Raw genomic sequence first — 18,080 nt, forward strand, 5'->3', positions numbered from 1 at the left:
CTGGCGGTTGAATGACAGTAACCGTATTATCTGCACAATCAGGTAATCCACCTGAAACTAAGCATGTTTGGGCCCAGACAGTACTTGGATGGGAGACCATCTAGGAAAAAAACTTTGGTTGCTGCTAGAAAAGGAGTTGGTGAGGCCAGTAGGAGGTGCTTACCCTGTGGTCTGTTTGTGGATCCCAAGCATTAGTGCAATGGCAAGGACACAGTGCTGTAAAAATAGATCCAAACTTTGGATGAGACAAAAAGCCATGGTCCTAACCCTCTGTGGTCATAAACGTTCCTTGGGCATCTTTCAAAAAAGAGTAAGGGGTCATTCTGCCCTCTAATCAACCCCAGTTCCTCTGGCTAACTATCTCTCTCATCTCTTCACCACATAATAGCTAATGTGTGGTAATGTTTGGTGAGCATACTTTTGCATACAGTAATGGCTGTTGTCTCATCATCCAGGTGGATATCACAATATACTGAAATACTGTGTATGGATGATATGACAATAAAGCGACTTGATTAAAAAAAATCCTTGCATGTACTGTTGTTTTTCTGCAGAGATCTGGAAAGATTTGATGTTACGTGGCAACCATAAATTCTGAGAGTTTAGCACAAGTAAAAATCAATGGATGTGTTCATGTAGAATTCCCTGATAACACCTTTTTTCTGCACCTGTACTTGTAATTTATAAAAATTAGTAAAATGCCAAAAACGGACTCAGATTTACGTATGTATTACCCATACATTTTTTTTACTGTTACCTGAGAGATGTGTATTAGTTTAAACAGGAGCGATCAGTATTACTAACATTTTTTCACAACAATAAAATGAATTATCGTGTTGTCTTATGGTGGGCTTGAAGCATTTCAAAATCGGAACAAACTTTGAAACGCTTATCATTGCTGATTATATAACTTGATATTATTTTTTTGTTGTAATTTTCTTATATTTTTATGCTCCGCGTTTCTTTTTAAGCGTATCAAGACTGGACTTTCACTTCGATCAGGCAACAGGATGAACCCAAGTAGCAACAAAAAAGCAGGAAGTTTTTCCTGAAGCCCTGACCACCGCGCATGCGCACCACGGCGTGCAAGGAAACCAGCGTCTCTCTCTTGCTGTTATGGGTACAGAGGGTGTTTTGAAGAGAAAATCTAGATTCTCGTAGCACAAAGGGAGCTAGAGAAACAGGGGAAGGGATTTGGAGTTGTTTTGACACAGTAATTTAGTTGAATAAAAGGTTAGGGAAACAGAAAAGAACAGATGTTTGGGGGTGTACCCCAAGAGGAAGAGTGGAGGAAAGGTTCGTATTTTTTTTCATTTTGTTTTCCTTTCCTTTTATTTTGATACTTGAGAAGGTGGACCAAAAAGCAGCTTAACATACAGGGTTGAAAATCCCGACCCAGGCCACTTAGTGTTTAAATAAAGTGGCGTTTTAAAATAATATAATGCCATAAGTATTTACTTTCTCGAACTTGGTGGACATTCGTCTTGGATATCGAACTGGCTCCACGTTTGGGGCCGGTGAGAGGACCTTAGGCCGAGCCAACTGATTTCCCCTTCCTCCCAGTGTCACAGTGGTTTGGTGCAGCCCGGGACCTCCGTTTCGAGATTCTCTTAACTGCTCCCAGGCCGGTAAAAGCGTTGCACTTGACGCGTGTTTGATTGAATATTTTTAAATGTCACTTTTGATTGAAATAAACAAGAATATATTGTCTAACGCCGACCGATCTAATCTCTGTCAACTCATTTTAGACCTTTCGTTTTCGTGAAGCCGGCTTATTTCTGACGATGTATATGAATTTTAAGAGTAAACCCTTTTTATTTAATTTAAATTTAGGGAAACCGATTACGCAGTCATGGTGCACTTACTGCCTTGTTTACTTTTTGAAGAGTAGGAGTGTTCTTGTGTTTAAGCAAGGCACGGATACGTGATATGAAAATAGGCCGCAAGATTAGATTATTTAATGTGAAAAACGCTAAACTGTATCATTTTATGTGTTGTTTTAACTACTTTATTCTTTATAGTGTATGATATGAGTTCTGGTATAGTTTCCTTAATGTCCTAGGGAGGACTTGCGATGATGTTACTAACACACTGCTTAGTGCTTTGTGATGCTTAGCGTGGGGCCAAGTTATCATATCAATTCATTTAGTAACGGGAGACCTTTTGGAATGTGACATACACGATTAATTGTACGTTACACTTCCCTCTTTTGAAATAAATGCATTTATATAACATGCCACAAGATAGTCGTGTTTTGGCATCCTTTCAAAATGTGTTCATAAAGCGACACTAAAATTTTGAACGTACTGCACTCAGTTAGTATTAGGTCCTATAAATCTTAAAAAAAAAAAGTAAATAAAAATAATCTTAAAAAGTAAATAGACTTTGGTTGCTGTAAGATGGCATTATAGTTCTTTGGTTTTATTTTTCGTTAATAAGCAATTCATTTGTTTTAATCCTGGGAAGTGTTTTAGTTGGACATTTCCAGGCTCCGCACTTTCAGAATTTGAATATTACTGTAGAACACCTGTTTTGATTTGTATTGTAAACCTTTAAATGTTATTTACATTCTCGTGATACAGTTTATTTCAAATATACTTATTCAGTTTCCTGGGGCTGCAAGCCAAATTAATACCATGCAGCCTTTAAAGACACCCTTTTGTTGTTCAAAACTATTGTAGATGAATAGACGGCCTGAACTTACCAAACCATTTCTTAGGAAGTTATGTATCAGGCCTCCATTAAATTGTGCATAATGTTAATTGTTATTAAACCAAAAACAAGAACTTAAATAATTAGTAGCTAAAGTGATTGGATTAGTGTATTTCATTTTGTATTCTTAATTTTTGTTTCTGGGTGCAGACAGTATAAATAATATCTATATATATTTAAATTCTTGTATTATAAGTAGTAAACACACAACAACTTACATTAGTGTAGCTCTTTGAAATATTAACATTTGTTTAATATCTTTTAAATATTGTTTGTTTTCCTACATTTACGTATGTTGAACCACCATTATTTCTCATTGTGATGTACAAAAGCATTCCCGATGTGATAAAAAATAATATAAACAAAATAAAAATAAGTAAATATATCCAGATTCCCCTTTCCAGTTCTTTTACCATCTTTTGTGTGTATATGCAGTGTTACTAATTTGAAGATTTGTTTTGATGCATCCTCTTCTTCCATAGAATACAGTTTACTTGATGTGTATTTCTTACACAATGTTCTAAAATTCCTTGGGCCTTTGAAAAGCTTGAAGAGTACGTCATGCTTCTTAAGTCCTTAAGTTAAGCTTTTACAAATACATTTGAATAGATTTCAGTTTTTATAACTGTTCACCAGATTATTTTTTAATGTAACTTTTTTAATTGTAATTCATTTTGCATTTAGATTGTCTGATATCTAGGTATTTACTTATACAAATATAAAGAATCCTTGCTCTTTCTGTATATCCAAACTTTTTCTTGGCCCTAAATTAAACTTCTCTTGCCATATATTGATGCTGGACTGATTTTGCAGAAAGCAAGCAAATGCTGAACATGATAGTTAAGAAGATCATTGTAGGTGGTATTTACATTCAAGGTAGTCTGTTGTGTTCATCTCTATATTTATTTTTATTTCTTTAAGTGAAAAAAACAGTTATTGTAGTGGAGGATGTAGAAAAAATGGATACAGATGAATGCAGTTCACCGTGTTCATTTCACTCCAATTCTTCCTCATCGCCTCAGTTGCCTTCCACAAACTGATCACCGAGTTCCTTTCTCTTGCTACATCCATTCTTGGTGCCACATAGTCTTCTTAAATTAGTAAGTGACTATTTTAATACTTATTTTAGAAAGTCCGTACTGTTTTAATTTAGTTATATTTAATTGTGGATATTATTTTTTTGTATACAGTAACCTACTGAGCAAGAACAAAACACTTTTTGCAGTTTCCATTTAACACAGATGTTTGTTTATTTCATTATTTTATTCATAAGGTTGTAATGATCTTATTTATTTGTATTTTATATTTAGTTTGACTTTTGTGTGAATCTGTTTTTTATTTGGAATAAATTAGTATTTCCTCAATGAAAAATACTTGGAATATTCTTTTTTGGTATTTAAACTTGGTGTTGATCCATTGCAAGGCACACTTATTCACACTGACACTGAGCCAATTTGAAATTACTAGTTTACTTAGCAAAAATATCTTTTAAGATGAGAGAGGAAATCCCACAGGTGTGGAGAATCTGTAAACACCACACTAGTAGTATCTGGTCCAAGTTGGAAACCTAGTCTTTTGGAGTTGTGATGCTTACACTGCAGTCCCATACTGCTGCCACGATCATAAATATATAGTAGTTTTAAAATATGGCATATACAGTATAAACCAGTGTTTTTTTTTCTTTTTCATGCTAGAATATCTTTGAATACCCACAAGAGATTACAATGTTCAGCACTGTCAAAATGTACAAGGGGAAATTGAGCTGGGAGATGTTTGTAAGATTAATTTATTAATGTTTTGAGTCATTCATAACTAAAAATGTTCTTTAAAAGTTTCTCAATTACTCTATTTTTCCATTCTCATAGTAGGAAGTTTTCTAAAGCTAAGTTCTTACAAAGATATTTACTGTAGACTGTAAACATGCACATAACTGAACCGAAAATACTGATCTGATATCATCGACAAATTCATATACAACAGATACTACATTTTGTGAATTTTGTTTGCCTGGCATCCAGTAGTAGCAGAGATTTCACATATGTGGGCTACATTGATGAAGAATTGATTAAAATCCTTCACTTTATTTTCATTAGTGATTTAAATCATTCTGGTATATATAATATAAAATAATAACTTCACTATTCCAAAAAGCATTCTTACATTTTATTTGAAAAAAATGTTTTAAGGATTATTTCTGCATCTTGCACTTTGACTTAACAGAGGTCATGCAGAAAGACAGTAACCCCTTGGGGATTAATAAAGTATATCCAAAAAAAGAAAGACCGAACATCTTTTTAGTGGGTGAATTAAAATTTATTTAGATATATTGGCAAAAACATACAGTCGTACCTTATTTTAATTTCATTTCCATTACTCATGTTGATATGGTTTACTACTGTCCTGTAAACCGACAGTTTGACATTGATATTTCTTCCTTACTCATAGTAAATTAGAGCTTTCTTTTCTTTTTCCCCTCAATTATTTTAAGTTATTTCTTAGTCAAATCGATGGTAGTGATTATGTGTGCTGTTTATGCTTTGTATATAATAATGCTATTTATTACTGTTTCTGTAGCCTTTCGAATCCTGTGTATTACATGGTAGTAGGATTGATCTAGCATATGATAACTCCCCTTTCCATTACAAATTATTTTAGGCTATGTTCACAGTGCAGCTAAAAGTGACTCATGATTTTTGGCTCATACCTGATTTTTGTTAGACTGTTCAAAAGTATTTTTGGAAGAGATCTAAATTCAATATGTAGTAGGGCAAGATGTATTGCATTTTTGATTTAAAATTAAAAAAAAAAAAATCATGCAAAAGCCAAAAATCTTGATGTGCAGTACTTCAGATTTTCAACAGCATCTGGAAGGACAGTACAAGCAGTGTGACATATAAAGATGAAACATTACTGCATATGGAGAGGCCATCTAGGCATGTGCAGTGCTTGCAGCGTGCCCTCTTGTTAAATGAGTTGTCTCCTAGGCATAGTTCCATAAAGTGTTCTTATGCTGTTGCATAGCGTGTGAGCAGACTTGCAGCAGACAGAAGTAGATAACAGCTGCAGCAACTTACCTTATTGCAAAACACTTTCGCCTATGTAGCTTTCTTTCCAAAAATGTACTTTGTTTGTGGTCAGATAACTGCATTATCCAGTAACTCACACCAAAAGTGATATGTCTGTGAATCATAAGTCCTCAACCGTCTATTTCATACGTTTATTGCTCTGGACATTTTTTCCTTTTATGTGAATTATTCATTCATAATATATCAGTAATGGGGCAAACTGCATTACTGGTCTTTTTTTTACTTTTTTGTTTACCAAGTGAATTTATCTTACACATGGAATGTCCACCTCTATTTTAAATAGTATCATGTTTGTTTTGCAATAACATTTGTAAATACACTGTGTTTGTGTTCTTTAAGTCTGTTAAGGTGAATGTAATTTGGAGGAAGTCAAAAATAATCATTACTTTTTTGGTTTAAAATTATTAATAGGGTAATGCAGTTTTAATTACTGAAATTTTATAATGGCAGATTGTAATAACAAGATGTCACATTTATTGGGATTGAAAGTAAAAGTAAAGTTTTGCTGGGTAGTTGCAACCTCTCCTGCCTTCCGCAGATTTTTTTCCTGGCGCTTGACATATACAGTACCTGTTTGTTAGAGTTGTAACAATTAGGGATGGGAATTGATAAGATTTTCATGATTACGATTCCATTTTCGATTCTGTTTAACAATTCGATTCTTTATCGATTCTCCTATTGATTTACACTCTCCTTTTTAAAAGTATATATGAGCTGAGCACTCAAAAATAAAACTACATCAGCCAGCAACAAATACAATCAACTCAAGTCCAATGGAACTGTGCACTGTGCAATTCTGCAACCATCAACTATGGAGAATTAACAATTCTTTTGCAGAAATATAAGCATATCTGCTTTTTCAGGAAGGAAATTTTACTTTTCCCCGCCTCTGTGAAAGGAGAAGCTACCGATAGACTGCAGCGAGAACTGCCAGCATTTGAGCCAGCCAGACTCTGTCTCTCTCGTCATGGTCATCTAAATGCAATGCACAGAAATAGCAGGTTTTGCAATAAGGCAAATCACGCTAACATAATATGAATGTTAGTTGATTAGTTACCTGCCATATTAACGGGAGAGGACGTGCAAACGTTACCGCTGCTGCTGGGTTGAGATTCACTAGTCCGGAGCGGATCAAAAACACGATAAGGTTATCGCATGTTTTGTGAGCAAATGCTTTTGCATATTCGTAGCGTTTCCTCCCTTTGATGAAATATCTACTTTGCAAGTATTACAAGTTGCCCTGTTGTCATCCTTTCTCGTAAAGTATAACCAAACTTTTGAGCGCTTGTGCCGCTTAGGCGCCATGTTTCCTGCTGGGTAAATGACGCTACGCAACATGGTGACGTCATTCGAGGCAACTGGAATCGTTTGCAAAAATGGCAAACAATTCCACGGAATTGAAACAGTGGGAACCGGTTCTCAACAAGAACCGGTTTTCGATTCCCATCCCTAGTAACAATATGAAAATTTCAAACCTTTGATATGATACTAAGTATTGAAATTTGATACCCAATAGAGTGTATAATGTAACTCAATGGAAAATTTCATGTGAATTGAAATTAGGACTGGGTGATACGAGCAAAAAATAAAATCTCGATTTTTTTCTGAGATATGGAAAATTTTCGATTTTAATTGATTTTTTTTTTTTTTTTTACATGAACTCAAGACAAAACTGAACTCAAATAATTTTCTTTATTTTGCAACTATATGGAAACAACAATAACAAAAAAGCTATAATTAAGAGGGGTGTTACAAAAATTAAATATAAAATAAGTATTAAATAATAAATATTAAATAAAACATAAAATGCAGAAAAATAATTTAGCAAATAACTGAAATATATTTACATAAGATAAAGCACCATGAGCAGACAATAACAGCATAAATTATAAATAACAAATAAGAGTGGTCTTCAGTGTGCTTTTTCCCCCCAACATGCAGCCCTTTTGTTTGCGCTAATGTGCAGTTAGTGTTAATCAATAACAGCAGCAAATCAAACACCCTCAACCAAAAAGCCTTAATGTTCCAAACAGAGTGGCTTCTCTCTCCTGAAATCATACAGCTGACAATTTTTCAAATGCAGTATAAATTTTAGAAAATGTTGCATAAATAGACATAGTTTATTGGTGATTTCATGTTCGTCAACTCAAGTGAAGCAAAAAACATACGTTTTCAGAGTTGCCTGCTCTCACACATCTGGCATTACACTCTGGCTTTCAGACTGTCACACTCGTGCAATAAATCATACTGCAAATCTATATTATATCATTTTTAAATCTAATATTAGCTACATCAAAAGTGTTGGGGTATTTTGCAAACCCTACAGACTATTTACAAGGTAGTAAAACTGTTACATACATGCACATTTGTGTACTGACTTCTTACACCAGAGAGCTGACCAAAGTTAGCAACTCTGTGTTTTATTTGAAATGAACTATAAAATGCACTCTTTTCGACTGAAGCGGCTTGTCATTCCATTTGCATTGTTATTCTAAGAAATCTAAAACGAACACGAGAAAAAACATTACATGACACGTTTTATATCTTTTCAAAATAATAAGACCACCCATACTCAACTGTAATAGTGATTAAAGTGATCAGTTCTTTTGGTATTTGAGGCTTTTATCTTATTACCGGTGTAGGATGATTGAAACCAATACTTAAATAAATGAGCACTTAAATATGTGGCAAACACAACTGTATTATGTGATTTTTCCGGCATTTTTGGGGTGACAGCAGTGAGGACTACTGACTGCCTCATTGTTTTCTTGATGGGTGAGTGAGGGATTTGCTACTACGATGTCCCATTAACAAAAACGAAAGGTGTGATATGTACTGCTGGCGGTTAAAGGTGGTCCCGGTGTTCTGAACACTGGTAATTATAGTGTTAATTGAGATTGGCAATAGGCCCAGTAGGCTATACAGCCCACATACCAATGGAGTTGTGCACTGATTGACTTTCAAGACCTTGATCATATTTGTGCCAGCATCGGTGGTCATGCAAACCATTTGGTCTTCTGTGAGCTTCCAGGATGCCAGGGTTTCTTTCAGCCCTTGAACTATTATTTCCTCAGTGTGGTCATCAGGGAAGTAGGACATCTGGTGGCAGATGCTTTTTAGTGCCCAGTCCTCATGAATAAAATGAATTGTCAGGCTCATGTAAGGCTGCATGGTTCTGCTCGTCCAGAGATCCGTTGTTGCGGAGTAAAGTAATGCTTTTTCCAATTGCACGACGATTTCTCCCCGAGTTTCATTGTCAAACGGGGCAGTGCCACCTCTGCAAAATATTTGCGGCTCGGTATTCTGTACTTGGGGTCTATTACTTTTAGCATTCTAACAAACCCAGGCTTTTCTACTGTATAAATGGGCACCATGTCTTTACCGATATTTAATGCCACCGCATCTGTAGTGTACTACCACCTCTGCCTTGTCTTGTCATATGGTGTGACACTGGAAAATGAGGCAGGTAAAGTTGGCTGTGTTGTAAAATCAATTCTGGGAATGCGATTACAGCTAGCATCGGAATTTCGGCTTGAAACACATTGCTCCCATTCCGCTGGATGTCTTTGTTTCAGATGCTGGAACTGCTTTATAGTGCTGCTACTTTTTGTTTTAACAGCTTTTCTTCAAACCTTGCACTGCACAGTGGTCTGTTCCATGTCTGACCTCTCAAAACCAAACCATGTCCATATGACTGAAGTAACATGCCCTTGTTTTGGTATTATTGTGTCTTCTTCATCTGTATTTATGCGCTCATTAGTAGCAGCCATTTCTCTTCACTCGTGTTTGTCTGACACATAGGTCCCTGTACATGTGCAGAGCCGGAGGTCTCTGGGAAACCACACCAACTTCCAGTTGTGGTATCTAAGAGAATTACAGGTACAGACTTTTGTAGAAGGACTTGTGACAGAGGAAGCATTAGATTAGACCTGATTTTTCGATTTAAGCATTTTTCAAATCTATTTAAAACAAACTCTAATTAATCGGATTAATTCAATTTATCACCCAACCCTAATTGAAGTCTTTACTTCAATTTAACAAATAATAAAAATTGTAGTCATTAAATGTAAAGCTCTTTTAACACATTTAAATCTGCTCAACAGTTTTTTTCACATTGGTAAAAACAAATACTGTTACTGAGGTAGTATGATGAAGTGTTATTTGAATTGTATACATAAAAATAATTAAAACATTCAAGTAAAAAGGACATTGTTGCCTTTTTTTTAAACAATAAATAAACTTTACATTAATGTAAATAGGTTAGTGCGCTCACTCACAAAACTAACACACAAACACGCTTAAAGACAATACATACATGCAAGCAGTGCAGACTGCTTTATTTTGTAAATATCCTAGGCTGTTTTTGTAAGTTCTAGAGGGCTGCAGATGAGGCTTGAAGTACTAAATACATGCTCTGAATTTCTTTGAACTTCAAACTTCTTTGCAGTTTGAGTAAGATGAAATAAACCATTTTCATTTGTCTTCCACCATGCCAGTGGATGATCTTCTATACTGAGTTTAGGCATCTTCTCATAAACTGTGAATTCAGTTATGAGATCTTCAGATCTTCAGATGATGATGATTGAATGTGATCACTTGGGCTGTTCTCCCCATGCGCTGTATGTTTGTTAACAGTCCCTTCAGATAAATTTAGCTTTTCTGTTTTGGCTGTTTGATGCTTGAAGAAGGATGTTTGCTGAAATTTGATTTACATTCTCAGTAATTAACACTGTTAGTGAGCTTTTGCTTGACTTGATCTCTAAAGGAAATCGGACTGTCTTTAAACCTTGAGTTAAGCAATGTAGATGCATTAAGAATCAGCTGCACATGCCTGTTGTCATACCTTTTGTCACAGATCTTTTTCAATATTTTCTTCAAGCTGCTGTTCCAAGTTGTCATCACTCTGCTCAGCTGTCAAATAACAAAAAATCTTCCAGATTAATTGTAGGGCAGAAGAGGGTGTGGTGTGTTTTTCATGGCTAAGCTCATCAGTGAAGGAGATTACTGGATTCAATAAAATTCTTACAACCTCAGGAACTGCAACGTTAGAATCTTTTGACATGAGGTTTTATTTTTTTTCTGTAATTTGCTGTACCTGAGCAGACAGCCTGCCACTGTTCTAAACATTTTTCCACCATTTCACTCTAAAAATAATTGTACTGTCTGTGGTCAGATAACTGCACTACCCAGTAACTCACACCAAGTCCCAGCTTGTCTGCTCATCATGAATAAGCTTGTGTTCAGGTAGCTGTAACTCTTTTTGTTTTTTCTATCGCTGTTTGCACAATTGTAGGGACCTGCTGAAAGCAGACACTGCCTTCCTTAGTCATGATAATGCTGTAGACACACCTGGTACATGTAGGCCCTTGTGAATGGTGAGGTGTGTATTGTGCCTAGAGCAGAGGACCCACATTTGATCTTGTTGAAATGCTTTTTTGTTTGATGAAGCATTGAGTTGTGATTCCAGCCATTTCTGTCATGTTTAGCTGCCATCATTCCTGAACTCTTTGAAGGCATCTTCCAAGCTTTCCCTTTCCTGCTCAGAGTTAAGGCCAAAGCAGCCCAAACACCAGCTATGCATGCTTATAAACTGAAGAGTTACTGCCTAGTATGTTGATGCACTCCTTCTTTTCCACAGGTCAGTTATGATTGCAAAGTAAGGCTTCTGGAATAGTCTAATCATTCATACAAAAGATTCTTTGAGAACAGAATAACAAAGAGTGTTTTATAGGAGCTCTGAAATAGTGGATTAATGTAACACTGACAAGTTTGATTTCACGCAGGAAATTAATGTTTGGACAAATATAAAAAATATAATAATTAAAGGAGGGGCAGTTTTGGAAAATTAAGTTCCAAGAATTTGTGACATTAGAAAATTGAATCCGTTTGACTCATTCATTGCACCTTAGTTTGTTACAAATGTTAAAAAGCTTAACAGAGTGATTCTCTAAAAAAGCATATTTTAAATGCATGTTGGTCCCAAAAGCTTTAAAGATTTTCTTTGAAATATCCTGAATTATCTTTAAATTCACTAATTCAACCGTACAAATATATTGTTTGACTTTGTTTACTAAGCAATATTTTTCAGTTACTGGAGAGAAATATCAGAGAATAAATTTGGAATATGCATATGGTAAAATAAATTAGGTAGCCAATGTTAATATCATCCTTTATAAACCTTATTCTGAAATCCTCAAGATATAAAATATTCTCCATTTATGTTACACTGGGGGGATGCCCATGTCCATAACACATTAAAATTCAAGCACTGCATTGTATTTTGATATTTATGTATGCAAATACTAGTTCACTTAAACAATAGTTGGGTTAACTTCTTGATGGGTGGTGCCGTTATGTCACCCGCCTGTGCTACAATTGGAAAAAGAAAAAAATTGGAACCACTTTTATCTCAAATGTTGTGTATTACCTTGGATAAAGGCATCAGCTAAATAAGTACATGTATTAGTATTTATGTATTTTATTTTCTGTTATAGAAAAGGCACAATATTGTTCACTTTAGTAATGGAGTAATTGAGTATCATGAAATTTCACTGGTATTGGTATCAAGTACTAAATTTCTGGCATTGTATACACAGGAACTGGATCCTAGCATATGTATCCTGCAGCTGCCCTATTTAGTCTCTTGTCCTCTGGTGATCTTGCATCACACTTTCCATGTAGTGCAAAAACAGCTGGTAGTGTAGACTGTGCTTGTGACTTTTTATGCCTGTCTTTCTGGTCATAAGACAGAAACCTTTTAGTTTTGATATTTATTCATGAGACATTTCTGTTAAGAAAACTACCAGGAATATTACCTGTGACTAAAACATTTAATTATTTCAGTCAAAGCATAGGAATAATTATAGTCAATAGCTTTGGCGTTAACCTTAATATGCATTACGGCACATCCCAGATTCAAACCTACTACAGTCTTAGTTTTATATTGGAAGATTTGAATTTTGAGCTGGGCTTCTTCAACATTATGGGTTGTCATCAAAGATTAAAAAAAAGAAAAAAAATCTAGTCTCAATCATTGCTGTGTCTGGTCAGCGTTTTTTGTGATACAGCTCAAGGAAAATGTACTATTCTACAGCATTCATGCAGACTCCATCTGTGAAGAGGCCAACATAACCAGCCAAATGCAACCAACTTTCAATTAAGTCACCAAGTACGTATATGAGCTTTTGGAATAGGTAGTGCTACTATCTATGGAATTGAGCACTGAAAAGTCGCCTTAAATTATGTAGTAAATTAGATGAAGAATAAGAATTTATAATGGAAGAAGGTAACACACTGCAATAATTGAGGGTGCGACAGAGACGCAGTGCTAAAGAGTGTTGCCCTGAATGAGCATAGCAGAATAAAACCCACCGGCAGGTAAATAATAACTGCAGACTCCTGCCTAAGTGCATTAAGCGTTTCACTACAAAAACATTTTTAATCTCTATAAACAAAAAAAACATATCACATTCCTACTTAAATGCAGAAATTTACAAGATTATTCAGATTAGTGTTTCTGTAATTTAGAAATAAGAAATTCTTTGTACAGATTTGCGTGTCAGCCCTTAAGATGTTTAGGTAATTTGGTTGTATTAGCTCCTTTAGTCAGTATTGTGTGATAGAAAATGTTTGGTTGGTACAATGCCGAAATATTTCCAGGTGCCACTCCGACTGCCCTTTTTGTTAATCATGCTGGTGAAGGCTTGGACACTGCAATCAAAGTTGCAATCTTATTAATGCTTATCAGTGAATGGGGGTTAAACAGAGCTGCAACTGGAGCCAAAGCAAAGTGGAAGTTCATTCTTAGTATCAGCTGCAGAATCGATATTGTGACAAATGAGTATTGAACAATTTTAAAAATGTTAGAATTGATACTAACAGATATTTCAGTGCTTTTTCAGTACCTACTATCTATACTGTTGAAACAGAAGAATTTAAGAAGCTATTAAGAACAGTGGGTGTTTCTTACACGTTGCCCAGCTGCATTACTTACAATGCTGGTGAAAGTTTTAAAAGAAATACCCGAATGCAACGTATGGCATAACAGTTATAGACATTAAAAATCCTTTATGTGTAAATACATGATTTGGAAACATTAAAAATAATAAATCATACAACTAATGTTTAATATACATATAGCACCCTCCACAATTATTGGTACCCCTGGTTAAGATGTGTTCTTAGGCTCCTAATAAATTCTTTTTTTTCCCCAAAAAATATAAGCTCACAACACAAAAAAGAGAAAAATTCAACCTTTAACTGAAGTACATTTATTCATTGGGGAAAAAAAATCCCACATTAAGAAATACATTTTTTACATGAAATCATGTGTGCCACAATTATTGGCACCCCTAACAATTCCTATAAAATGTAATGGGAGCATTTTTGTAATTTCTAGTTTAGTTTTTAAAGTGGATCAGAGTAAATTGGAAATTTTAATTAGTAATTAATTGCCAATAATTGTGGAGGGCGCTGTATATGCATGTATTGTACTCTGTTATTAGCATGGTAATGAACCAGGAGCCTTGTCTTTCTGAAAAAGTCAAATGGAGAGATAGAAAGCAAAGTTTACTGAGATGATAGTGACAGATGGATGCAGACACCAGCGAAATCTCAATTGAAAACAAAATTAAGTAGAGGAGATAGGCAAAAAAAAGTTGTAAAAATGTTCTTTGAGCTGACTGTGAGGCACAGCTTTTTATGAAATTGTTACATTTTGAACAAACAAACAGTTTTCCTTTTCAAGTAGTTTATAATTTTATTGTGAGAAGTATTCTAGGGTTTGGTTTTTGTATGAAAAACTTGCGTATAAATGTCTATCTTTAAAGTTTTTTGAAAAGATATCTAGAAATTTTGCATTTCAGGTTAATATTTACCACAGTATCAATTTAGGTTCAATTGCCCAGCCCTAGTATGTACAGGTATTTAACCTGAATGTGCCATGCATGTACTAAATTAATAAAAGCAAATCACCATGAACACCAACATCAATGTCGACTGATGCACTGCAGTATTTTCATTGTGGAATGTTTGTAAATTCTTGACCTTATGACAGTAAGGAAGAGAAACCCAAAATTTAAGATTGTAGCTTGTGCTTCTGTACACAGAGACCTGTGAACATGCAAATTATGACCTTCATGTTACAAAGAGGCACTGAAGAAAAACGTGTGCATTCCTTAAATTAATCATATGGTATTTATATGTCCTCTAGGGCAAGTTGTCATGTTCTTCCTCCTTTGTGTTTTCTGAAAATCCTGTGGCTATATGTAGCTTGAAAAGTGATGTACAAGTATGTTTTGTTTAGGTTTGTGCTTGTGGTATAGCGGGTCCTTGGTTTAGAAAAAGGGCATTTTTAATAAATAAATGATTACTTGTGAGTATTCTTGTGCAGCTGTGGGAAGTTGGTGGAGTAATTGGGCTGAGACGCACCAATTGAGAAAAGAGCTTGAGAACGAACAGCAGTGGGTGGAGGGGCACGTCGAGCTAGCCAGCCAGTGTGGGAAAGAACAGCGTGGTCGTTTGCCCCGCAGAGGACCAAAGGTTTGGTGCTCTACAGGCGGATTGTGCCTGCTGACTATCCCGGAGGAGCGGTTACAATCGAGGTGTCATCCTCCCAAGGTATCAGAGGTACGACTGCAGGAGTGTGAAGAAAGACGGGAGGACAACTGACCTCAAGTGGTCGGGCTGATGCCACTTGTGGAGGCTAAGATGGGTCGGGAGGAGAGGACCACAGCTGCTAGTTTTTTCTGCCAGCTCTTTGAACTATGGGTGAGCTGGTGAGACGATGAGGGAGTTGTGTTGGGTTCATCAAAGTCTGGAAGGAACAGTGACTCGCTAACTGTGGCGTTTGGTTTAGTCTCATTTTCAGTCTTGTTTTTATTCTTGCAGATTTCCACTGTTTTAAAGATTATTTATTGATATTTGGAAGCATTGTACTTTAATGGACACTAATTGTTTTGATTTTTGAACTGTTTAATAAAAGCAGTAGAGCATTTTTATGCCATCCCCTTCCTGTTACCAGCAGTGGTGGTTTAACACTAAAATCCCTGAAGCTTACAAAAAAACATAATTCCAGGCCACCTTAAATTCTTTAGCACCTCTCCATCAGCGTCTTTTGTTTTGCAAATATGTTGATCAGCACAAGCAGCCTGCTATCCCATTGCCCCTACCGAAGGAGCTGAGTCTGTCGCAAAATTTTCATTTCAGCGCAAATTTTCATTTTATCTGGGAGTGAGGTGCCTGGAGTTGTATAGGGTAAATAATATATCGTTATTTGGAATATATACATTTCATGTGTGTTCCGTGTCTACAACGATCTGTGTAAGTGTAGGATGACAGGAACTGTTGAACACAGAAATAAGAGAAACTTTTTCCATGTTATACTAATAATTATATGAAGTGTATAATGTGTGAAGACTTTAGCCCAAATATCAAATAAACACGTGCACTTTTATTCAAGAATATAATCAAAGGAAAAAAATCATTTGATTTACATGTTGCTGTCAATTAGTTAAAAATCCAAGCTCAAATATCAATTGACAGGAAGTCTATGTGTATTCTTGGATGGTGGTAAGAACTACTGCCTAATAACCCAAAGGTTCTGGGTTTGAGGCTGGACATAGTACAACAAACTTGCCTCTCCCTCTCTGAGTTGATGGCATTTATCTCCATTCTTTGCACAAGAGCAGTGATGACCACATTTTGCTGTGATTGATGCCTGCTCAGAACTATTTGTTGTACCGGCAATCCAAAAATATGATGTCCCATGACCACTATTAGACTACCATGCGGCATTTGCACTTTGATAATAGAGACACCTGTGCAGAACGTGTGAAAGACGACCGATTTGCCGCGATCTTGGGCATCTGTTAGCGGTTTGTTGAGAACTGTGTTTTGAGTTATAACTTGGGGCAAAGACTTTTCAAGTCTGTGGTCATAAAGCTTATGGATCTGTTTGTGGACAAAGGTAGAACCTTAACAACAGACACCTTCTTCACAGCAATTTCACTGGCTAATAGACTGCTGCAACACAACACAATTCAGCTGGACACCAGAAGTAAAAGTTTTGCTACCTGTAAAATATATCATTGAAGAGATATAAGCAGACACACAAACACTGGTGAATCATGTCTTCTTGGTATCTTGGTGTCACTTTTTTCTATAATGCCCACAAATTTCAATCCAATTTGTCAAAGCGTTTTTGAGAAAATAATGTTCTGTTGATTATAGATTGGAGAAGCATCTAATTACTGCACAGAGCCACATATCACAGCTTTGATGATAATTGTTCTTTATTTCATTGTTCTGTGTGAATTAAAAAATGTAATAAATATGTCACCCTTGCATTAGAATATAAAACGGTTAATATTTTGATGGTATCTCGTGTGGTAATGCTCCATCATGTTTTAAATTTATTTTAGAGTAATATTGAACTGAACCTTGACTTCTAAAAATTATATTACAAATCAAATCACAATTTTAAGATCACATTTATTTATATTGTACATTGAGCGTTAGGCAATTTTATTCAACTTGTAGAAGCAACAGCATCTTAGATTGTTTATATAACCTCTGCCAAAATATCAACCAAACCCAAAGCTTAACTGCATACTGGAAGGTCAGAATCACTTAGTAGTGAAATTTCTATGAAATAATCAATCTAAAAGTAGCGGTGTGGCAGCTGTAGTCAAATGAAATTTGTAACATCTCGCCCTTTCTCAATGGCACCTGCATTTTTCTGTTTCAGCAGTACTTTGTGCTCTTCATGCAATACACATATGCAGTTACACGTACATTATATTGCCACCCCTTGATCTAATGTATGAGTGACCAGTACTGGCTTAAATCTCCAAGGGAAACCACTCCCTGGCTCGTTTTATTATTATATGTGATGTTCATACATGTAGTACATGCGGTATACTGGTTCATACCGAAAACCGTTTTTTATTTTTGTTATGATATGGATTTTTCTTATATCACAACACCAGTTTAAATTGCCTAAACAACATTCGCAACGTGGCGCAGCGGCAAACTGTTTAAGGGGGACCTTTCTCACTGCTACACCGCTGAACACATGCCACAGAGGTGTTGCACGGGGGCTCTTTTTCACTGCTACACCGCTAAACAAGCATACGCCAGAGTGCATGCGTTAGTAGAGGTATTGCGTGGTGAAAATGGACAGAGAACATTCTGAAACTGAAGCTGTAGCAGACAATAAAGTTGAACATGATGACACAGAAGAACTTTTGCTAGAAAAAGGAGTCACGTCTGTTGTCGGGAGAT

General features: G+C 35.7%; 1 protein-coding gene across 2 annotated transcripts in view; it reads left to right on the top strand.

Annotated features, from left to right (window-relative positions):
• The first annotated feature begins 1,049 nt into the window (after positions 1-1,049).
• spopla (speckle type BTB/POZ protein like a) overlaps positions 1,050-18,080 on the top strand; it is a 105,950-nt gene continuing 88,919 nt past the window's right edge. For both annotated transcript variants that reach the window (XM_028806507.2, XM_028806508.2), the window contains exons 1-2: positions 1,050-1,296; positions 3,634-3,812. The gene's annotated coding sequence lies outside the window, so the exon portion shown is untranslated. The remainder of the gene's footprint in view (positions 1,297-3,633; positions 3,813-18,080) is intronic.

The sequence above is a fragment of the Erpetoichthys calabaricus genome, chromosome 8 (genome assembly GCF_900747795.2).
Source record: "Erpetoichthys calabaricus chromosome 8, fErpCal1.3, whole genome shotgun sequence".
Taxonomy (NCBI): domain Eukaryota; kingdom Metazoa; phylum Chordata; class Cladistia; order Polypteriformes; family Polypteridae; genus Erpetoichthys; species Erpetoichthys calabaricus.